The sequence below is a fragment of the Leucopleurus acutus genome, assembly GCF_964270905.1.
Source record: "Leucopleurus acutus genome assembly, chromosome: 9".
In the NCBI taxonomy this organism is placed as follows: domain Eukaryota; kingdom Metazoa; phylum Chordata; class Mammalia; order Artiodactyla; family Delphinidae; genus Leucopleurus; species Leucopleurus acutus.
In genome coordinates this window covers 13,139,942-13,165,005 of record NC_139144.1, presented here as the reverse complement: position 1 = coordinate 13,165,005, position 25,064 = coordinate 13,139,942, and the positions used below count along the sequence as shown (strand labels likewise).

Sequence of the window (25,064 nt, the reverse complement as noted above, 5' to 3'; positions counted from 1 at the left end):
GATCCCACATGCTGCAGAGCAACTAAGCCTGCGAGCCACAAATACTGAAGCGCGTGCGCCTAGAGCCCGTGCTCTGCAACGAGAGAAGCCACCGCAATGAGAAGTCTGTGCACCACAACGAAGAGTGGCCCCCGCTCTCCACAACTAGAGAAGGCCTGCGCACAGCAACGAAGACCCAACACAGCCAAAAATAAATAAATAAAATAAAAATAAATTTAAAAAAAAAAAGAAGAAATCAAAAGAGAACTCAAATGACCTTGAAACAATGAAAACGGAAATACAATTTATCAAAACTTACAGGATGCAGCAAAAGTAGTTCTAAGAAGGAAGTCCATAGCAATAAATGCCTACATCAAGAAACAAGAAAAATCTCCAAGAATCTAACAAGACACCTGAAGGAACTAGAAAAAGAAGAACAAATGAAGCAAAAAGTTAGCAGAAGGAAGGAAATAACAAAGATCAGCACAGAAATAAATGAAATAGAGACTAAAATGAGAACAGAAAAGATCAATGCATCCAAAAGCTGCTTTTGTTAAAAGATAAACAAAACTGACAAACCTTAGCTAGACTCACCAAGAACAAAGGAGAGAGAACTCAAATAAATATAATCAGAAATTAAAGAGAAGATATTAAAACTGACACCACAGAAACACAAAGGATAATAAGACTACTATGAACAATTATATACCAACAAATTGAACAACCTACAAGGAATGGACAAATTCCTAGAAACATAAACCTTACGAGACTGAGTCATGAAGAAATATCAATAGAAAACTGAACAGACTGACTGCTAATTAGAAGACTGAAATAATAACCAAAAACCTCCCAACAAACAAAAGTTCAGAACCAGATGGCTTCACTGGTGAATTTTACAAAACATTTAAACAATACCAATCCTTCTCAAACTATTCCCAAAAAAAATCAAAGAGAAGAGCACACTTCCAAACTCATTTTACGGACCAGCATTACCCTGACACCAAAACCAGACAAGGACATTATAAAAAATGATAATTACAGGTGAAAATCCCTGATGAACACAGATTCAAAACTCCTCGACAAAATATTAGCAAACCAACTCAACAATCCATTAAAAGGATCATACACCATGATCAAGTGGGATTTATTCCAGGGCTGCAAGGATGTTTCAACATCCACAAATCAATCAATGGGATACACCACATTAACAAAATGAAAGATAAAAATCTTATGATCATCTTAATAGATGCAGAAAAATCATCTGACAAAATTCCACACCCATTTATGATAAAAAAAGAAAACTCTCAATGAAATGGATAAAGAAGGAATGTACCTCAACATAATAAAGGCCGTATATGAAAAGTCAACAGCTAACATTATACTCATGGTGAAATACTGAAAGCTTTTCGCCAAAGATCAGGAACAAGGCAAGGATGCCCACTCTAGCCGCTTTTATTCAACAGAGTATTAGAACTCCTACACAGAGCAAGAAAAAGAAAAGGCATCCAAATCAAAAAGGTAAATCAGAAAGTAAAACTGTTACTTTTTGCAGCTGACATATTATATAGAGAAAACCCTAAAGACTCCACCAAAACACTGTTAAAACTAAGAAACAGATTCAGTAAAGTTCCAGAATACAAAACCAGTAATAGAAAAAAATCTATTGGTTTCTATACACTAATAACAAAATATGAGAAAGAAATTCAGAAAACAATCCCATTTACAATTGCATTAAAAAGAATAAATACCTAGGAGTCAATTTAACCAAGAAGGTGAAAGACCTGTGGACTGAAAACAATCTAAGACATTGATGAAAGAAACTGTAGAAGATGAAATAATAGAATGGAATGAAATAATATCCCATGTTCACTGACTGGAAAAATTAATATTGTTAAAATGTCCATACTAACCAAAGCAATCTACAGATTCAATGCAATCCCTATCAAAATTCCAATGGAATTTTTCACAGACATAGAAAAAATAATCCTAAGATTCCTATGGAACAAATAGACAAAAATCTTAAGAACAAAGCTAGAGGCATCATGCTCCCTAATTTCAAATCATATTACAAAACTACTGTAATCAGAACAGTATGGTACTGGCATAAAAACAGACACATAGATCAATGGAACAGAATGCAGAAATAAACTCATGAATATATGGTCAGTTATTTTACAACAAAGGTGCCAAGTATATGCAGTGGGAAAAGAACAGTCTCTTCAATAAATGGTGTTGGGAAAACTGGACAACCACATGTAAAAACAATGAAACTGGAACACTATCTTACATAACACAAAAGTCAACTAAAAATGACTAAAGAATTGAATGTAAGAACTGAAACCATAAAACTCCTAGAAGAAAACATAGGTGGTAAACTCCTTGACATCTGTCTTGGAGATGACTGTTTGGATTTGACACCAAAAGCAAAGGCAACAAAGGCAAAAATAAACAGTGGGACTACATCAAACTAAAAAGCTTCTGCACAGCAAAAGAAACCATCAACAAAATGAAAAGGCAAGCTGCCAAAAAGGAAAAAATATTCCAAATCATATATCTGATACGGAGTTAATATCCAAAATATATAAAGAACTCATAACACAATAGCAAAAACACACGGTCTGATTTTAAAAAATGGGCAGAGAATCTGAATAGACATTTTCCCAAAGAAGACATACAGATGTCCAACATGCACATGAAAAGATATTCAACATCACTTAATCATCAAGGAAATGCAAATCAAAACCACAGTGAGATATCATCTCACAACAGTTAGAATGGCTATTATCAAAGAGACAAGACAGAAGTGTTGGAGAGGATGAAGAGAAAAGGGAACCCTAGTGCACAGTCAGTAGGAATGTAAATTGGTGCAGCCACAATGGAAACTGGTATGCAGATTCCTCAAAAAAATTAAAAATAGAACCACCATATGACCCAGCAATTCCAATTCTACGTATCCAAAGAAAATGAAAACATTAACTCAAAAAGGTATATGCATCCCCATGTTATTGCAGCATCATTTGGAAATAACAGTCAACATGACATGACAGCAGTCAACAACATGACAGCAGTCAACATATGGAAACAACCTAAGTGTTCCTCAATGGATGAATGGATAAAGAAAACGTCACACTCACACACACACACACACACACACACACACACACGAATATTATGTAGCCAAATAAAAGAAGGAAATCTTGCCATTTGCAAAAACATGGTTGGACTCTAATGGCATTACACTAAGTGAAGTAAGTCAGACAGAGAAAGACAAATACCATATGATCTCATTTACATATGAAATCCAAAACAAAAAAAGAAGTTCACAGATACAAAGAACAGATTGGTGATTGCCAGAGGCAGGGGGTGGGGGGTGGAGGGTGGGCAAAATAGATAAAGGGGGGGGTCAATAGGTACAAACTTCCAGTTATAAAATAAATAACTCATGGGGCTGTAATGTACAGCAAGGTGACTACAGTTAATAATACTGTATTGCATATTTGAAAGTCACTAAGAGAGCAGATCATTTTGCAATATATATAAATATTGAATCATGTTGTATACCTAATACCAATAAATTGCTATATGTCAACTACATTTCAATTTTTTTTTTCTTTCACCTGGTTAAGGATCACTTTATTAGATCAAGTGAAAGTCTCAGGAGTATTATAAATGGAATTGTAAGAGGAGATGCAGGTTGGAAGAAATGGGCCTTTGCAAACAGATCAACTGAATCAAGCCCAGAAGTCAGTGAATTGCGTACCATCATGTAATAGTGATAGATTTAAAAAATAGCTTTTTTTGAAAAACTATGTGTTAATTGTATACACAAATAAATAGGAGTAAAACTTAGTTTCCTCCCTCAGGAGATTATAATGTCATTGGGGAAACAAATATATCAAATGGCTATAAAACAAGGCAGAATTAAATAAATGTTTAAAGGAGCAACAAGGTATGCACTGTAAAAATGTAGAGGATAGGGCTATCATTCTCCATTTTAACATTCCAAGGATAATACAAACACAACGACCCAATATAGAACTCACCATTTTTGCCCAAAGCAGTCTACCTCTTATACTCTCTCTCATTCTATCTTTCCTAAATTCCGTTTTTTAATTTAACTTTATTTTTTTATACAGCAGGCTCTTATTAGTTATCCATTTTATACATATTAGTGTATACATGTCAATCCCAATCTCCCAGTTCATCACAGTACCACCCCCACCCCACCCCCGGCCACCTTCCTCCCTTGGTGTCCATACATTTGTTCTCTACCTCTGTGTCTCAATTTCTGCCCTGCAAACCGGTTCATCTGTACCATTACATTTCAATTAAAAAAAAAAGTTTCTATTTCATATGTATCAAACACATATCCTATATATATATGCATATAAAAAGAAATTAATACAATAAACTCCCATATATCCACTGCCCCTGTTTTAAACACTGTTCTTTACCAGGACCTTAGAAGCCCCCTGTTCTCATCCTCTTCCCTCCCCTAAGGTAACTGTTATCCTGACTTCTGTGTTAATCATTCCCTTGCTTTTCAGATTAGTTTTGCCTTTAATACACATATACATACATACATATATAAATATATATATCCCTGAACAATATATTTTTGGTTTTTAAAAACTTAAGAGAGATCACAAACCTAGATACACAAGGGCATGGTACCCTTATAGATGAAGGACAGTAAGGAAGGATAGGGAAAGATAAACTGAACAGTCTCTGTGTCACTGTCCAGTTTCAGCTTTCCAGAAAGCTAAGAGAATTCGTCTCTGGAAAAGTTATGAGTTATGAGGCCAAGTTATGAGGCAAAGACATGAATCCTGGAAAACACAGGTCAACCACAGTCAAGGCTTCTAGTTGGGTAATGCAGGCTAGTATCATTGAACCTACAACAGAAATACAGATGAGAGAGCAGGCTCTGTTCATCTTTTGTTTCTAAGCTCACTATGGCCACCCACCAGAACTTAGCAGTAGGTCAAAGCAGAATATATCTGAGAGGTGAAACAAGTATCCTCAGCTGAGTCACACAGCAGGGCATGAGGGGAAAGCTGGAACTTCCATAGTACATAGTCAAGACAAGCTAAGAACAGATAAATTCTGGATCAAGCTCACCAGAGTATTCTGTCCTCAGGTTAAAAAGACAACCATGACAGCAAGCACCTTGGTAATTCTGCATTTCTAGGTCCTGATTCACAGCCCTCCAACTGGAGTGGTTGCCCTCTATACACAGTACACAGCCAGCACCTTGGAATCTCCTAAAAGTAGCTCTGGGGATTCCCTCATCTCCCTCCTTCTTGGATCTCCTGTTTCCTATACCCCACTGTCTTCCTTTTTCTTAATTTACTCTCAATTGGTGTTTCTCATTTCTCATCCTCCAATAGCTTTTTTTTTTTTTGGCCGTACCACACGCCTTGCAGGACCTTAGTTCTCCAAGCAGGGCCCGAACCCACACCCTCGGCAGTGAAAGCAGAGTCCTAATCACTGGACCGCCAGGGAATTTCTTCCAGTAGTTTTTAATAAAGGGGACAAGAGAAGTAAATATTTTCAGACCTTGCATGTCTGAAAATATCTTTATTCCAGTTGGCCATAATTTGGCTGAGTACATACTTCTAAGTTCAAAATCATTTTCCTTCATAATTCTGAAGGCATTGCTCCACTGTTTTCTCATTTCTAGATTGCTGCATAAAAACCCAAAGCCATTCTGATTCCTTATCCTGTATACATAACCTGTTTTTTGCATACTAATCCTTTATACATAACGTGTTTTTTGCATTCTCGAATCATCTCTTTGCCTTCCAGTGTTTCGAAGTTTCCTAATGATGTATCTTAGCATGGGTATATTTTCACTTATTCGGTCCGACACTCAGTAGATACACTCAATCTGAAAACTCTAACCTTCAATTTTGGATAACTTTCTTGAATTATTTATTATTTTCTCCTTTTCATTTCTCCTCTTTTATCTGGATCTTTTTGGTATGGGTACTGAAATTCAGGAATAGTTTGCTAAGTGTTCTCTCTTTTATTTTCCACGTGTCTTTTCACTCTACTTTTTGGGAGATTTCCTGAACATTATCTTACAGTGCTCCTAAAATTTCATTTCTACTATAATATTTTAAATTCTTTTCTTTGTTGTCTGATTATGCCTTTTACAGAATCCTTTTTTTACTTCCACCTCATCTCTTATCTCTCGTAATATATTAATAATGGGGAGAGTTTTCTTTCCTCCTTGCAAAGTTTCTTCCAAGTGCTTTTCCCTGTTTATTTCAGTTCCCATCTTCCATCTTCAATATAAGAGGCTTTCCTCAAATAACTGGTAATACTTGGGTGTTTGCTTATGATTAAGAGCAGGGGACTAAAAAGCTTGTAATTGAACTTGTGGGTGGGGCTTGGTAATTTAGATCTTCAAAGAAATTCATGTCAGGTGTTTTCTCCAGGGCTACTTAGAAACCCCTGAGAACATTTCAATCGCCTATTGGCTACCAGCATTCTATGAACCTAGAAGAGAAATGGAGATGAGGGTGGGAGTGGGGCTGAGGCAATGCCCCCAGATTCAGTATGCATAAATCATTCATTCTTCTATTTCCATCACAGTTATGACTTTTATTTCCCAATATTATTTCCAAATTCTTTGGGATTTGGAAACAAGAAACTGAACTTTCCCAAATCACAAGTTATTCTCTATTTTTCATAAGACTTCACTTATTTTTAAATAATAATGAGTGACCATAAAAATACATAATGAATAATTTTTCTGCAATAAGGTTATAATAAATAATGTTTTTTAAATAATAATGAGTGACCATAAAAATACATAATGAATCATTTTTCTGCAATAAGGTTATAATAAAAGTTTCAAAGGTTTTCTGTTTCTAAAAAAATCCAGTAATAAATCCATGCACACTTATTATGAACCAATATACTGTGGTAAGATTATGTATCAGAAAAACATGTAAAAATGATCTCTATCTGAATTAGTCATGGGATGATAAAAGACTTTAGGAGAGAGTGATATCATCACAATGGCAGAACAGGAGTTTTCTACTGTCATCTCCCCAAAGAACACCAATTATGATAACCACCCACAGACAAAAGAGCCTTTGTAGAAATCCAAGAGTCCAGGAAAGATGTTCCAGCACACCGTTGAAACAAAAAAAAACCAAAACTACCCTGTGAGGAGGGTAAGAGGAAATGTTTGACTTAACATACCATCTCTCCCACAAGGGGGCAGGGCTCAGTGCCAAGAGAGCCCTTCTTGCCCAGTGATTTCTCCTGCAGGGGAACATGAGAACATGTGAGTGCTTGGCTTCACCAGCTGTGTGGGACGCTGCCAATGAGGCCCATTTCTCTGGCCCCATCCAGAATACTGAGTTGTGAGCTCAGGCCAGTGAGCGGCTAAGAGAAGAACTGCCAGGGGTCAGTAGTGAACACCTCAAAGTGACAGAGATCATACTAACCACTTTGTGGACTCTATTATAGGTCTGCCCATGAGCTGCTGGGAATGCCTCTCCAGTGCATCCCCACAACTGGCTCCTGGGCACCCCCAGCACCCCACATGCCTCACCCATAAACCCTCCCACCCACAGACAGCTCCCTGAATGCTCCCCATGGCAGCAAGAGCAAGCCTTTGCAGATGGCTAGTGAGCATGCCTAGAAAGCCAACTTAGGAGAAACCACAAACTTGAACATTGAGCTCTGGCCTAGGGAAAGCAAAAGCGAGGCTGTCAGCACCCACTGAGCTTTGTAGGACAAAGAGAAGGCATACAAGCTTAAGAATTCGGCCACAGAGAGTACAAGGAATGTGGAGCAAGTGTACGCATAGAAGAGCGATGAGAAAGCCTCAGAATCCCTAATGGGTGACAGAAGGTATTTCTTTCTAAAAGAGGAGGTGACTGCTTCTTCAAATGTGAAGACACAATGCAAGATTTCAAGGAATATGAAAACTCAAGAAAACGTAACAATACAAAAGAAACAATATTTTCTAGTAGCCAAACCCAAAGAAATGGAGAACAGCAATTTACACAATAAGAATTCAAAGGAGTTGTTTTAAGGAAGTTCAGGGAGCTACAAGAAAACACAGAAAGACAATTCAATAAAATCAGGAAACAAAACTTTTTTTAAAAGAAGACAAGTTTAATAGAATGACAGAAATTAAAAAGAACCAAACAAATTCTGGAGCTGAAGAATACAATGAATGAAATGAAAAATACAACAGAGAACATCAAAAAAATGAATCAAGCAGAATGAATCTGTGAAGTAGAAGGCAGGACTGTTTAAATTATCCATTCAGAGAAGAACACAGAAAAAGAATGTAAAAGAATAAGGAAAGCCTATATGAACTATGGGACACCGTTAGGAGAAATAATCTATGTACTACTGCAGTCCCAGAAGGGGAAGGGGGAGAAAGGGCAGAAAGCTTATTTAAAGAAATAATGGCTGAGAATTTCACAAATCTGAGCAGAGATTTGGACGTCCAAGTTCATGAAACTCACAGTTCCCCAAAAAGATTCAATCCTAAATGTCTTTCTCCAAAACACATTTCAAAACTGTCTAAAATTCAAAGACAAAGAATTTTAAAAGCAGTAAGAGGAAAAAAAATCCTCACGTATGAGGGAATTCCCATAAAAAAATCAGTGGATTTCTCAATAGAAACCTACAGGCCAGGATAGGGGGTAAGATATACCCCAAGTACAAGTACTGAAAGAAAAAAAAACTTCCCATCAAGAATATTACCTGGCAGGGACTGCCCTGGTGGCGCAGCGGTTAAGAATCCACCTGCCAATGCAGGGGACACGGGTTCGATCCCTGGTCCAGGAAGATCTCACATGCCGCGGAGCAACTAAGCCAGTGCGCCACAACTACTGAGCCTGTGCTCTAGAGCCCGTGAGCCACAACTACTGAAGCCCGTGCACCTAGAGCCTATGCTCCACAACAAGGGAAGCCACTGCAATGAGAAGCCCATGCACCGCAACGAAGAGGAGCCCCCGCTCACCGCAACTAGAGAAAGCCTGCACAAAGCAACGAAGACCCAACACAGCCAAAAATTAAAAACAAACAAACAAAATTACCTGGCAAAGCTGTCCTTCAGAAATGAAAGAAAGATTAAGATGCTCCCAGGCAAACAAAAGCTGGAGTTCATCACCACCACACCTGCCTTACAAAAACTGCTGAAAGGAGTTCTACAAGCTGAAATTAAAGGATGCGAATTAGTAACATGAAAATATACAACAGACTGGTAAAGTAAGTATATAACCAAATTCAGAATATTTTAATACTGTAATATGTTGGTGTTTTAACCACTTAACTCCATATATAAAGGGCAAAAGTATGAAAAATAACTATAGCTACCATTACTTACTTGTAAACTAGTTATAAATTATGACATCAAAAACATAAATGATGGAGAGATAAAATGGTCATTTTTGTATGTATTCAAAGTTAAACTGTTAACAGCGTAAAATAAACTGTTATATCTACAGATGTTGTATATAAGCCTAATATTAACAAAGGAAGAAAACCCTGCAGTAGGTAAAGAAAAGATAAAGAGAAGGGAATCAAGCTATGGAAAATCATCAATTTACAAAGGAAGACCGCAGGAGAAGATAGGAACAAGGAAACTAGAAAACAGCCAGAAAACAGTAAGACAGCATTAATAAGTCCCTACCTATCAATACTTACTTAATGTAAATGGATTAAATTTTCCAATCAAAAGGTACAGAGTGGCTGCACAAATAAAAAACAAGACCCAACTGTGTGACGCATATAAGAGACAAACTTCAGCTTTAGGTACACACATAGTCTCAAAATGAAGGGACAAAAGGGATAGTCCATACAGATGGAAACCAAAAGAGAGCACAAGTAGCTGTATTTATTTCAGAGAAGACAGACTTTATCCCAAAAGTTGAAAAAAGACACAAAGATTATTACTATATAATGACAAAGGGGTCAATTCACCAAGAGGATAGAGCAACGATATGTGTGTTTGTGTGTGTATGTACATCTAACAATGGAGCAACTACATATCTTAAGCACATACAAAGGGAGAAAGACAACAGTGCAATAATAGTAGGGGACTTTGGTGCCCCACTTAAATGGATAGATCACCAAGACAGAAAACCAGTATATAGAACATCCCACCCCCAAAGCAGCAGAATACACATTCCCAAGCATACACAAAACATACTCCAACTCAGATCATACATCCAGTCAACAAAACAAGTCTTATTTAGCAAATTTAAAAACCTGAAATCATACCAAGTACCTTTTTCTGACCTAGATGGTATGGAACTAGAAATCATTAACAGGAGGAAAACTGGAAAATTCAAAAATGTGTGAAAATTAAACAACACATCCCTGAACGACCAATGGATTAAAGGAGGAATCAAAAAGAAAATTTTAAAAATCTTGAAACAAATGAAAAAGAAAACACAACATACCAAAATGCATGGGATGCAACAAATGCAGTTTTAAGAGGGAAGTTTATAGCTCTAAATGCCTATATTAAGAAAAAGAAAGATCTCAAATAAATCACCTAAACTTACACCTCAGGAAACTAGAAAGAGAAGATCGAACAAAGCCCAAAGTTAGCAGAAGGGAAGCAATAACAATGATGAGAGCAGTAACAAGTAAAATTGAGACCAGAAAAATAACAGAAAAATCAACAAAACTAAGAGCTGGTTTTTGATAAACAAAATTCAACATCAGGAGGTAAGTGTTGATAAGAATGTGGAAAAGGGAACCCTTGTGTATTTTGGGTAGTAATGTAAATCGGCAGAGCACTATGGAAAACAGTGTTGAGATTCCTCAAAAAATTAAAAATAAAACTGCCATATGATTCAGCAATCCCACTTCTGGGTATACTTCCAAAGGAAATGAAATCACTGTGTCAAGAGATACCCATACTCCCCATGTTCATTACAGCATTATTCACAATACTGAGGACATGGAAATAACCGAAATATCTACTGATAGATGAATGGATAAAAAACGGATATATAGGGCTTCCCTGGTGGCGCAGTGGTTGAGAGTCCGCCTGCCGATGCAGGGGACGCGGGTTCGTGCCCCGGTCTGGGAAGGTCCCACATGCCACGGAGCGGCTGGGCCCGTGAGCCGTGGCCGCTGAGCCTGCGCGTCCGGAGCCTGTGCTCCGCAACGGAGAGGCCACAACAGTGAGAGGCCCGCGTACCGCAAAAAAAAACCCGGATATATACACATACACTAGAATATTATTCAGTCATTAAAAAAAAATGAAGGAAATTCTATTTGGGACATCAACGGACCTTGAGAGCACTATTTGTTGAAATGAGTTAGAGAAAAACATTTACTGTATGATATCACTTATATGTGGAACCTATAAAGCCAAACTCGTAGAAACAGAGAATGGTGTTTGCCAGGGGCTGGGGATTGGGGAAATGAGAAGATACTGGCCAAGAGGTACAAATATCCAATTATAAGATGAATAAATTCTGGGGATCTAACATACAGCATAGTGACTACAGTCAATACTGTGTTATATACTTTAAAGTTGCTAAAAGAGTAGATCTTAAATGTTCTCACCACACACCCACACAAATGGTAATTATGTGAGGTGACAGAGGTATTAACTAACCCTACTGTAGCAATCATTTCGAAATACACGTGTTCCAAATCATCACATTGTACATCTTTTTTTTATTTTGGAGTATAGTTAACAATGTTGTGCTAGTTTCAGGAGTACAGCAAAGTGATTCAGTTATACATATACATGTAACTATCCTTTTTCAAATTCTTTTCCCATTTAGGTTATTATAGAATATTAAGCAGAGTTCCCTGTGCTATACAGTAAGTCCTTATTGGTTATCTATTTTAAATAAAGCAGTGTGTACCTGTCAATCCCAAACTCCCAATCTATTCTATACCTCCCCCCGCCACCCTTCTCCCCAGTAACCATAAGTTCATTCTCTAACTCTGAGAGTTCGTTTTATAGATAAGTTCATTTGTATCACTTTTTTTTTTAGATTCCACATATAAGTGATATCATATGGTATTTGTCTTTCTCTGTCTGACTTACTTCACTTAATATGATAATCTCCAGGTCCATCCATGTTGCTACAAACGGCATCACGTTGTACATCTTAAACTTACATGTTATACATCGATTATACCTCAAGAAATCTGAGGGGAAAAAAAGACCTTATAAAAGAAACATTAATACAAAATAAATCCCAAATAAAAATCCTTGTAAAAGCTGAAGTACTATAAATATTTAGAAGTTATCATTCTAAAAATGAAATTTTTTAATCATGTGCTGTTCAATAGTCTTTCATAACAAATATTCAAGATGCAGAAAAATTTCATTCATTTGTGTTGACATTGGTCAAATTCAGAGTGTATCAAAAAGCATCCTTCAAGTTGAGTGTTAGGGTACACATTGCTTCATATAAACTATTTTTTTTTTTTTACAACAAACTATTCTGTCTGCTTACTCTGGTTTTGGTTTTGCTTTGAAATACTGCTTTTACTATTTCAGCTTTTAGATTAAGTTCTCATTTCATATTGGAGTATTCCACAAAAACTTTCAAACCTTCTTTTCAATTCCTCTGTTATTTCCAAAAAAAAAAAAAAAAACCCACAGTCTATCAGTGAATATGCTGAACTTGAAAACACCAACAAACATTATTGGGTAATATTTATATATTTATATATACATATATTTATACATATATATATTTATATATTTTAACATACATTATATATTATATATTATAATTATATATATTATATATATTATATATTATATTTATTATATCATAATTATAATTATTATAATTATTATTATATTATTATATAATATATAGGCTAATATTTATATATACATATATTTATATATATTATATGTATTATTATTATAATTATTATAATTATATATAATGTTATATATAATAATATATTATAATGTATTATTTATATTATAATTATAATTATTATAATTATTATTATATTGTATATATATTATACATATAAATATATATACACATATATTTATATATATATATTTATATATTATATATACAACATTGAGATCTCATAGCAAGGTTAACAGTACTACGCAGAATATTATATTGTAACTGCCAGTTTACAGATTTATTTTGCTCCCAAATTTGTTGTTTCTTGGGACACCACTCATAGGATTTATAATGCATATAAACTTATTTTACTTGTAAGAATACCTGTTAGCAGCAGGTAGAGCATGAAAACATATTTATAAGATGGCAACAACTATGAGTAAGACCAACTGATTAAACCATGATGCTTTTCTCCCAGATGTTTCTGTCTCAGTTCCTAGACCTTTACTTTCTACTCAGTGTCAGCATGCCCCTTTCTTGCTTTCCACTTGATGCCAGTGGAACTCTCAGAACCAATGGTATCCAATAATATGTTAAGCTTTAATTCTTGGGAAATTTTTAGATCCTTTTTTATTTTCCTGACTTTTTAAATGACTTTCCTCAGGATTTGAGATTCGAATAAACATAAAATTTCCTGAGAAATTCTAGGAATGCCTTCCCGTAAGGAAATGCTACTCTATCCAGAGATCATGGCTTTGAGCCTTCAGCATCTGTCCCAAGGTGAACAGCATCCACTGGGAGTTACTAATCAGCAATATTCACCCAGTCTTCCTAATTTTATCTCCCTCGTATCCCAGTTTCCAGGAATACCTGGCACTGCCCAGTTCTTGAGCTTCTTGAGGATTTACAGGGTAAATATAATTAGTTTCAGTTTTTCCTTCTGCCAATTTACGGGTCATGATTCTTGGGGGTCGAGATAAATTTCCATTCACTCTTGCTTGGGCTTTTCAGTTTTTCAAATTGTATTGTTCTTATCTCCTTTCCTAACGTTCTGTCCTTTGGATCTTTACTAGTTTTAGTGGGGTTTCAATAGGGAGCAAGATCATAAGTCAATCTACCATCTGAATCCAACAGGAATCTTCATTTTTAACAAGTATCTTAAGTGACTGTGTTGCAGGTAGTCTCAAAACACACTTTCAAACACTAAACTAGAAGACAGTCAGTAGAAAGTGCCCAGAAGAGTGAAAACACTGAGAAATACTTGAAGAAGCTGAGAAGGTTTATCAAGGGGAATATGCTGGGAGCTACAACAGCTACTTCAACAGCTAAAGAGCTAATGGCGGAAGAGAAGTTGGGCTTGTTCTCTATGCCTCCAAGGAAAGCTAGAACCAGTGTGGGAAAACTGCAAACCAGAGATCTGGTACAAGATAGAGAAGGACTTCTTAACAGACAAAACTATCCCAAAAAGGAATGAACTGCCCTGGGAAGCAAGAAACTCAAGAACAGGCTGCACAACTATCACTCATTCGGGATGCCACCAATAGCATCTAAGCCCCAGATGGTGGTGTGGTCCAACTGGTTGCTGAGGCAAGACTCACACACGTGAAAAACAAAGAATGCATAATTAAACGCTAGAAGGATGAAATTACAAAAATAGAGTCATTTTAGACACACAGAGTGAAAGCTCTCAAATACAAAGGATTAGCCACACTTGGAATATAACAGGTAATGGCTGCCTGGTCCTAAATTTCCTTTTCTTAGTCAGAATATAAAATTTTTTTTCCACACAGAATCTGAACTGAGATGTGCATTTATCCCTAGATTTATGTTGAGGTGTTGAAAAGTGACAAAGCGATGAGTTCTTGATTGCTATGAAAATGTCCCCATGAGCCACAAACTTTAATTACTAAGCCATCATTTCTTTACCTAAAATGCATGTTGGCTTAAAAACAGGTCTCCCTGTTCTATTCTCCTCCCCTCCTCCAATCAAGGAATAAAGAGAGGACGGAGCACAGTGAACAAGGGAACTGGCATGATGTGAGGCTGTAGCAGTAAGCAGAGAGGCCAGATCAGGGGGTGGGGCTGGAAGGGAGGATTATTGTGGATCAAGTTAAATATTTCAGGTTTATTCTAAGTATAAAGGCAAACCATAGAAGAGTTTCAAGCAGGAGTTTGACGTGATCAGATTTTATATTTTTTTAGAATATCTTTTGTGTGAAAAATAAAGTATTAACACATTTGGGCATACCAATTAGAAAGCAATATCCAGGTGAGAGAGAAAGGTTGTGTGGACTAGGATGACAGAGGTAGAGATGAAGTAACCAGGTTTGAGAAATTCTACCTGAGAGGCAGAAATAAGAGAATGCTGAGAGGTCTTAAAGATGAGCCCAAGTACCCTGCATGAGCATCTGGATAAATGGTGGACCCAGTGCCCAGGGAAGTATATACTGTCAGATGTAAACTGACGGAAGTGTAAGGAGAAAGGGAATCCCTTTTCCAGTGGATTAGGTTTGAAAACCTGTGAGTCACCTAAGTGTGAATGTCTCACAAGCTCCACTTCATCATTTCTCACTGAGCATCTCCATTAAAGCTTCAAACTCAGGATGCTGGCAATCAAAATCTGTTTCTTCTGCATCTGCTCCATCTGCTGATTCATTAATGCCACCAGCTGTGAGGGATGTTACAGATGGGGTTCCTACCTGTGACAAAGAAGGTTGAAATATAAAACACCTGAGGTCTCAGTGATACGACTGATTCTGTGACTCACAGATTCATCCATAACACTGGAGTTATTCTTGCCACAAAGGTTAACCTTAAAGTTAACTCCTACCTCTGCAAACATTTAAAACTATTTGAAAACAAATATGAGAGAATTAAAGGATGATTTTATCCACAGACTGCTTTGCTAGAAATAAGACAGACTTTGGAACTGATCCAAAGAAAACAGATTCTAGAGTTAAATGTTAATTCTTAATTAACTGTCCTGTTTTCCTGAAGTAAAAACTTAATTATTGATATTTTCCAGCAGACGATCTTTACGTCCTATTATAGCACAACACTGCCACCTTCTGGAAGGAATCACAAGGAAAATGTTTTTATTCCTAATCAAGTTTGTGAGAAAGTCTGCAAGTTTCTGAAAGAAAATGAAAAGGGATTATGTTTATTTTATCCTTTTTAGCCCCATCACATTTGGATAAAAATCACTGGTAAAGAGAAAAAAAAAACGGACACAACCTTACTGTTTCCCTAAATAAAAAGCACAAAATGACATTTACTTTTTTGGTTTTGCTTACCTGGGTGAGGGAAAGGTGATGGTGAAGAGATAGCACACGGTAGTTTTTGAGGTGAGGTATATACCTTGGTTATAGATGCCGTTACACAAATCTATACATGTATTAAAATTTACAGAACTAAGGGGCTTCCTGGTGGCACAGTGGTTAAGAATCCACCTGCCAATGCAGGGGACACAGGTTCAAGCCCTGATCCAGGAAGATCCCACATGCGGCCGAGCAACTAAGCCCGTGAGCCACAACTACTGAGCCTGTGCTCTACAGCCCGCGAGCCACAACTGCTGAGCCCACGTGCCACAACTACTGAAGCCCACGCGCCTAGAGCCCGTGCTCCGCAACGAGAAGCCACCGCAATGAGAAGCCTGTGCACCACAACGAAGAGTAGCCCCCGCTCGCCGCAACTAAAAGCCTGCGTGCAGCCGCGAAGACCCAACACAGGCAAAACTGAAGTAAAATAAATTTATTAAAAAAATAAAAATTCACAGAACTAAACCAAAAGGTGAAACAGTCAATTTTACTATATGATAATTTTTAAAAGACAGATGCAGACTAAGAGAATAAAAATAGTGCCATATGTTTATAGAAAGGAGAAAAAATCATAAAGTTAAAATGCAAAAGTATTCACATAAAATTCAACAGTTTTGCCATTTATAGCCCAAAGGCCTGTGGCCCAAATAAAATTTGAAAGGTCCTAATCTAACATAAGCATGTTGAAATATTTAAATATGGACCTGGAAGTGTTTCTAAAGGCTACTGACGTACACTAGAAGTAAATCCCTTTGTCCCTAGTATCGAAAAGTCTAATGAAAGGTAACAATCTGTTACCAAAAACTAGGAATTAATATTCACCTTTGTCTGGTAACCTCAAAAAAAAAGTCTCACAAAGGCATTTGTATGGGATTGTGTTTTGTCTTACTCAAAGAGCTGAGGCATAAACAGGCCAAGGTGGGTACTCAGCATCTATGTAGCTTGGTATTTGCTGGATGCTAGGGAAATCACATACGAATCTAAGTTATATTCAAGTTCCAAGAGTCTGGAGCATCCAAATGCATTTGGGGACCTTTCTAGTGCATCTGTAGATGCCAAATGCCATAAGGTGCCAAGAGCCCACAAGATGGATGATCAGGTGAGAGCCCAGATGACAAATGGACCCAAACTGAGAGCAAAAGTCACATCAACATATTTGTTCCTTCCATCTCTCCTGATAATACGCTTGCTGTTTACCATGGGGTGTGGGCTGTAACAGTGATGAGGAAATACTAAACAGGAGTTTATGAAAGATGTTGCAAATGAGGGGAAGGGGAAGAGGGAGGGTCTGGCAGGCATGAGATCTTAGTTTTCTAAGATCTGGTTGAGTTATACTGCTGTCTATCTACACTTCCCCATTTATCTCAGGGAGGCCAGTTACTGAGAGGGATCCCCGTACCCAAAACAACTTACACTTCCAACATCAGGGGAATCGTTGAAAAAATGCTTGTACAGTAATAACAGAATAATAGTGGCCATTTCCCATCCTTCACTAGTTAATGACATGGATACCTTTGCACCGGCGGAGGTGAACTTGCTTGTCAGAAGCAGCAGTATTCACAGCATACCTGAGTAACTGCCAGAGTATCCAACTAAAGCAGCAGAAGGGTAACAGAACAATCCAGAACTTTGCAACAAGTATGCGAACTCACCTCCATCTTACCATCTGCCATGATGAGTAATTTGCCCAAAAAGACTGAATACACAGAGTTAACAAAACAAAAAAAAAACAGGAGCTTAGATCATAAAGAAGTTCAGGATTTGGGAACCTATCCAGATAAACCTGTTATTTAATCTGAATTCTAGTACATAATTTTAAAACTCCAAGATCTCCAAGTCCTAAGACAAAAACCCCTACATCCCTTCAACTGGGAGATGGCTCTTTGAATTTATAGTTTTAGAAAGGTAAATGTGGTAATTAATACTTGCCTAAATTACACATTTTATTTAAATCTCATATTTTATGTGAATGACAAAAAACACTGAAGCATATGAATGTTCCTCAAAATATTAAACAGAGAATTACCCTATGACCCAGCAATTCCACTTACGGTACACACTCAAAAGAGCTCAAAGAGATAACTGTACCAATGTTCATAGAAGCACTAGTCATAATAGCCAAAAGATGTAAACAACCCAAATGTCTATGAACTAATGAATGGATAAACAAAATATGATATATGCATACAATGGAATATTTACCCTTAAAAAGGAAGAAAATTCTGCAATATGCTACAATATGGATGAACCTTAAAGACATTATACAAAATGAAATAAATCAGACACAAAAGGACAAATATTTTATGATTCCAGAGGCAAAAGGTAGAATGGTGGTTACAAGGGGCTGGAGAGAGGGGGGAATGGGGAGTTATTATTTAACAGGTATACAGGGTTTCGGTTTAGGAAAATGAAAGTTCTGGAGAGGATGGTGGTGATAGTTGCACAACAATGTGAATGTACTTAATGTCAATGAATTGTACACTTAAAATGGTTAGAATGCTAAGTTTCATGTTCTGTACATTTTACCACAATTTAAAAAAAAACAAACACTAGAGCAAGAAACACAGAGTCCTCCTAACAAATCAGGCCATAGGGAAACAATGAAGCCCTAGATATTGCATGTGAAATAGAAATGCAAATTTTCTAAGGAGCTACAGTATATAGCTCTCCTCAGTTACTCAAAATGTTCAGAGACCCTAAAAATACCTGAATTACTACTACCTTTAAACCAATGAAATGAGAAAAACAAACACTAAAATAACGTTAACAGGATTTTATAAAACTACTGTTCCCAGCATGCCCCAATCAATACAGAACCAGCAGTTACATTCAAGCTCTGCACACATAAAATCCTCAAATAAACTTCTGCTGGCATGTAATAAGTACCTACTATTTGATGACCAACTGTACAATACAGCTCTCACAAATCTAATGCAGTAGACTAAACATGACGATGAGAATAAGGAAATAACTTCCAGGAGTCCGTTTGAAATAGAAAATTAAATGAACCAATAAAGCTGAAGCAGATTTTAGCATATTTTTCAAGGCAGAGAGACAGGGAGGCACAAGTGTCTGAAACAATGAATGCTCTATAGGCACACCTTGGACATACTGTGGGTTCGGCTCCAGAACACAACAACAAAGCTAATATTGCAATAAAGTGAGTCACACAAATTTTTTGGTTTCCCAGTGCCTGTAAAAGTTATGCTTACGGCTTCCCTGGTGGCGCAGTGGTTGAGAGTCCACCTGCCGATGCAGGGGGCATGGGTTCGTGCCCCAGTCCGGGAAGATCCCACGTGCCGCGGAGCAGCTAGGCCCGTGAGCCATGGCCGCTGAACCTGCGCGTCCGGAGCCTGTGCTCCGCGAAGGGAGAGGCCACAACAGTGAGAGGCCCGCGTAACGCAAAAAAAAAAAAAAAAGTTATGTTTATACTATACTGCAGTCTATTAAGTGTGCAATAGCATCGTACCTTTAAAAAAGCCAATGTACATAACTTTAAAATACTTTATTGCTAGAAAATGCTAACCACCATGTGAGCTTTCAGACGGTTGTAATCTTCGTGCTGGTGGAGGGTCTTGCCTTGGTGTTGGTGGCTGCTGACTGATCAGGGTGGTGGATGCTGAAGGCTGGGGTGGCCGTGGCCATTTCTTAAAACAAGACAACAATGAAGTCTGCCACATCGATTCACTCTTCCGTTTCCAAATGATCTCTACAGCAGGCAATGCTGTTCGACAGCATTTTACCCACAGGAGAACTTCTTTCGAAATTGGAGTCAATCCTCTCAAACCCTGCCACTGATTTATCGACTAAGTCTATGTAATATTCTAAATCTTTTGTTATCATTTCAACAATCTTCACAGCATCTTCACCAGGAGTGGATTCCATCTCAAGAAACCACTTTCTTTGCTCATCCATAAGAAGCAACTTCCTCATCCACTAAAGTTTTATTCTGAGATCACAGCAGTTCACTCACATCTTTAGGCTCCACTTCTAATTCTAGCTCTCTTGCTCTTTCCACCACATCTGTAGTTATATCCTCCACTGAAGTCTTGAACCCCTCAAAGTTATCCATGAGGTTTGGAATCAACTTCTTCCAAATTCCTGTTAATATTTTTACCTCTTCCTATAAATCATCAATGTTCTTAATGGCAAGTAAAATGGTGAATCCTTTCCAGAAGGTTTTCAATTGACTTCACCCAGGTCCATCAGAGGAATCACTCTCTCTGGCAGCTCTACCCTTACAAAATGTATTTCTTAAATAGTAAGACTTGAGGGTCGAAATTACCCCTTGATCTATATGCTGCAGAATAGCTAACAGGCATGAAAACCACATTAATCTCATGGTACATCTCCATCAGAGCTCTTGGGTGGCCAGGTGCATTGTCAATGAGCCGCAGTACTTTGAAAGGACTCTTTTATTCTGAGCAGTAGGTCTCAACAGTGGGCTTAAAACAGCCAGTAAAGCATATTGTAAACAGATGTGCTGTCATCCAGGCTTTGTTGTTCCATTTAAAGAGCACAGGCAGAGTAGATTTAGCATAATTCTTAAGGGCCCTAGGATTTTCGGAATGGTAAATGAGCACTGGCTTCAACCGAAAGTCACCAGCTGCATTAGCCCCTAACAGAGTCAGCCTGTCCTTTGAGGCCAAGCATTGATTTCTAACTATAAAAGTCCTGGACGGCATCTTCTTCCAAGATAAGGCTGTTCCATCTACGTTGAAAATCCACTGTTTAGTGTAGCTACCTTCATTAATTACCTTAGCTAGATTTTCTGGATAACTTGCTACAGCTTCTACATCAGCACTTGTTGCTTCACCTTGCACTTTTGTTATGGAGACGGCTTCTTTCCTTAAACCTCATGAACCAACCTCTGCTGGCTTCAAACTTTTCTGCAGCTTCCTCACCTCTCTCAGCCTTCACAGAATTGAGGAGAGTTAGGGCCTTGCTCTGAATTTAGGCTTTGGTTTAAGAGAGTGCTGTGGTTGGCTAGATCTTCTATCCAGACCACTAAAACGTTCTCCATATCAGCAATAAGGCTGCTTCGCTTTCTTATCATTTGTGTGTTCACTGGAGTAGCACTTTTCATCTCCTTCAAGAACTTCTCCTTTGCATTCACAACTTGGCTAACTGTTTTGTGCAAGAAGCCTAGCTTTCAGCCTATCTAGGCTTTTGACACGCCTTCCTCACCAGCTTGTCATTTCTAGCTTTTGACTTAAAGTGAGAGAAGTGCAATACTTGTTTTCACTTGAACACTTAAAGGCCAATGCAGGGTTATTAGCCTAATTTCAATATTGTTGTGTCTCAGGGAATAGGGAAGCCCAAGGAGAGGGAGAAACGGGGTAACGGTCAATTGGTGGAGCAGTCACAACACACGTAACATTTCTCATTTAAGTTCACTGTCTTATATGGGCACAGTTCACGGCACCCCAAAACAATTACAATGGTAACATCAAGGATCACTGATGACAGATCACCATAACAAATATAATAATAATGAAAAAGTGTGAAATGTTGTGAGAATGACCACAATGTGACACAGAAACACCAAGTGAGCAAACGCTGTTGGAAAAATGGCACCAATAGACTTGCTCGATGCACATTTGCCAGGGACCTTCAATTTGTAAAAAGCACAGTAACTGCGAAGCACAACAGAATGAAGCACAATAAAATAAGGCCTGCCTGTAAAGTTAAATACAGTACCATGGACTCAGACGTCACACTAACCAGGGAACTACTGTGTCAGTTTCTGTAACTCCCATCATTTAAGTATAGTATATCCCAAACTACATCAGTACCCCAGAAGCCTTTTAAAGGAAAAGACTGACAGTCTTTGACTATACAAAAACGTAAAGCTTTAGCATAGTAAAAGATACAAAAACAAAGTTTACAAGCAAATAGACTGAAAATATCTGCCCCATATCTAACAGTCAATAGGTTAATATCTCCACACAAAGAACTCGTACAAATCAATACGGAAAAGACAAAACTCAGTAGGGAATGGGAAAATTATATAAACTGTTTCCACTTGCTGCATTTTTCAAATCTTAAAATGCTGCTCACAGGTTCTTCCCATCAGTTTTCCTGGGCCCAGTATTTCACACGTAGTAATTCACTCTAAATTACTCCGCAGATCTATAACATGGTCTCTAGGAAGAGTAAAAATTAACCTCATGTGTTTTCCATTTACAGGAACTACAGCATAATCCACATAACTGTCATATATCTGATAAGGGACTTGGACCTAGAATATATAAAGAACTCTTACAACTCAATGATAAAGAGCAAATAGCCAAATTTTTAAATGGGCAAAGAATATGCATAGACATTTCTCCAAAGAAGATATACAAATGGCCAACAGCACATGAAAAGGTGCTTGTCATTAGGCATCAGGGAACTACAAATCAAAACCACAGTGAGATACCACTTCACACCCACTAGGATGGCTAGAATTTAAGATAAAAAAAAAAAAGAAAGCAGATAATGACAATTGTTGGCAAGGATGGGAAGAAATTAGAACCTTCATACACCGCTTACAGGAATATAAGATGGTGCAGCTGCTTTAAAAAAGTCTGGCATTTCTGCAAAATGTTAAACGTAGAATTACCATACAACCCAGCAATTCTACTCTTAGGTATATACCCAAGAGAAATGAAATCATGACGTTCACACAAAAACCTGTACATGAATGTTCACAGGAACATTATTTGTAAGAGCCAAAAAACCCAAATGTCCATCAACTGACCAATGGATAAATAAATCGTGGTATAGCCATACAATGAAATATTATCTAGCAATAAAAAGGAATGAAGTGCTGATACATGCTACAACATGGATGAACATGAATGTTAAGTGAAAGACAATCAAAAAAGGTCACATACTTCATGATTTCATTTATATGAGTTGTCCAGAATAGCTGAATATATATTCAGTAGATTAATAGTTCCTTAGGTCTACGAGTGGGATGGGGTAAGGAGGAAATCAGGAGAGCCTGCTAATGGGTACAGGGCTTCTTTTGGAAGTGATGAAAATGTTTTTACATTGATTGGGGTGTTGGTTGCACAACTTTGTGAATGCACTAAAAATTTATGTGTATTTTATAATTCTATGGTATGTGAACTATATCTCAGTCAAGCTGTTATTTTTCAAAAGGACTATAGGTTGGGTTGGGGTTTTTTTCCACATTATATCCCCAGCTCCTAAAACAGTGCCCGCAATATCAGGAATTCAATAAATCTTGACTGAATGGAAAAAATAAATTACCAAATGTGGGTAAACCATTATAAAACCCTGTCATAGCCAAAGAGATGAAACTACTGCAGGTTGGCATGACAGGGGACAAACAGTGTGTGTGCTTCCATGAAAGGAGATGAGACTGAAAAACTCAGCAGAATCAAGACCTTGAAGGGTCTTGAAGCCAGCCTAAGGAATTTGTATTATCCTGAAACAATGGGAAGACCGGTAAGATTTTAAGCAGAGGATTAACACGGTCAGATCTGTGTTTTAAATGTGTAAAGCCTAGGTAGAGAATTGCTACTGCTATCCAAAGGTGAAGTAGAGAAACACCCCTCAGGTGAGAGTAAGGAGGAATTAGGGGAAGAGACCAGGAGAAGTAAAATATATTTATGGATTTTTAAAATTACACACAGCTACCGAGCGCTCGTGCTCTCTCCCCCCTCCCTCCCTCCCTCTCTCTCTCTCTCTCACACACACAGGCACAGACTATCACACACACTTACACAAACACCTGAAAATCACTTACACTGAAAATCACTTCTATCGTCAGCCCCTGTATGGAGCTCAAATGTGACGAGACAAAAACTATTAAGACCACCGAGCCAGAAAATTCCTTTCTACAATCATCTGGGCAAGGTCCTCCTCAGACTGTTGTAACTTGGGACCACCGACAAAATGCCCCGTTCCACCTCTTCGACAGGACCCCACCTCTTCACAAATGTGCTCCTGGGAACGCTCAGCAAGGACCACAGGGCTAGGCCACCGTTAGCTACAAAGGGGGGCGGGGGAGGGGAACCTTGTAGCATCCCGAGGCGCTAAGCCCACCACGGGCCCCCAGGCGCCAACCACGCTGTTGCGGGAGGTGGCGACCCGGCGACGACAGCAAGGTGGCCCCTGAGGGGCTCCCCCGGCAGCAGCCCACCCGGCGTGCAAACGCGGCCTTCAGGACTACGGGAACAAAAGCTTCTGGGGTGAGAGGGACCCGACTCTATCTCCCGCGGGGACGCTAACCTGTCCTCCGTAGAAGTACCACGCCGCGGCAAGCGTGACGACTCCTTCCGGACGTGGGGCGTGGGGCGTGGGGAGTGGGTGGGGTAAAAGCCGGCGGGTGGCCACACTCCTCGAGGAGCAGTCGAGACTTCCGGCGTAGCCTCCTCGCGCGGCTAGAGAGTCGGGACGCGAGTGTAGCTGGAGGAGTGCGGATTCCCCCAGTGCCGGGTCCCGCGCTGAAATTAACTTGGCGGCCAGGCATCTCGGAAGCTCGTACGCCAGCCGGGAGGAGGTTTGTCTCCTCAAATCTCCGTTTTTTGTTTTCTGCGCCCCGTTAGCCTGCAACATAAATTCAGTCCAGCAGCGGTTGCCGAGGAAATTTAAACCGCTGTTTCGTGTTGTCCCTCGCAGGGATCTGGTGCTTTGGTTCACCTCCAAGTATGCGAAACCCCGGGCCATATGACCCCGGCTCTGGCATTAAAGTTCATCTTGCCCTATTCGGCTGAGAAATTTGGCAATACTCATTTTTTTATTCATTAAATATTTATTAAATTATTACTGTGCTCCAGGTAATGCATTGCTGAGAAAAAAAAACTAATGTTCTCTGTTCGCATGGAGTTTACTAGTAAAATGGATTAATAGTAGTATTTACCTAATAGATTTGTCCTGAGGATGTAAAGCGCTCAGAATAGTCTGGCACTTTGTAAGTGCTCAA

The 25,064-nt window shown here is 38.4% G+C and overlaps 1 protein-coding gene across 3 annotated transcripts in view; it reads right to left on the bottom strand.

Moving 5' to 3' along the window:
• COA1 (cytochrome c oxidase assembly factor 1) overlaps positions 1 to 24,409 on the bottom strand; it is an 89,958-nt gene extending 65,549 nt beyond the window's left edge. For 2 of the 3 annotated variants that reach the window (XM_082846057.1, XM_082846056.1), the window contains exon 1: positions 24,371 to 24,409. The gene's annotated coding sequence lies outside the window, so the exon portion shown is untranslated. The remainder of the gene's footprint in view (positions 1 to 24,370) is intronic. The other variant, XM_082846058.1, reaches the window with a different exon arrangement.
• Between the last annotated feature and the right edge of the window lie 655 nt (positions 24,410 to 25,064).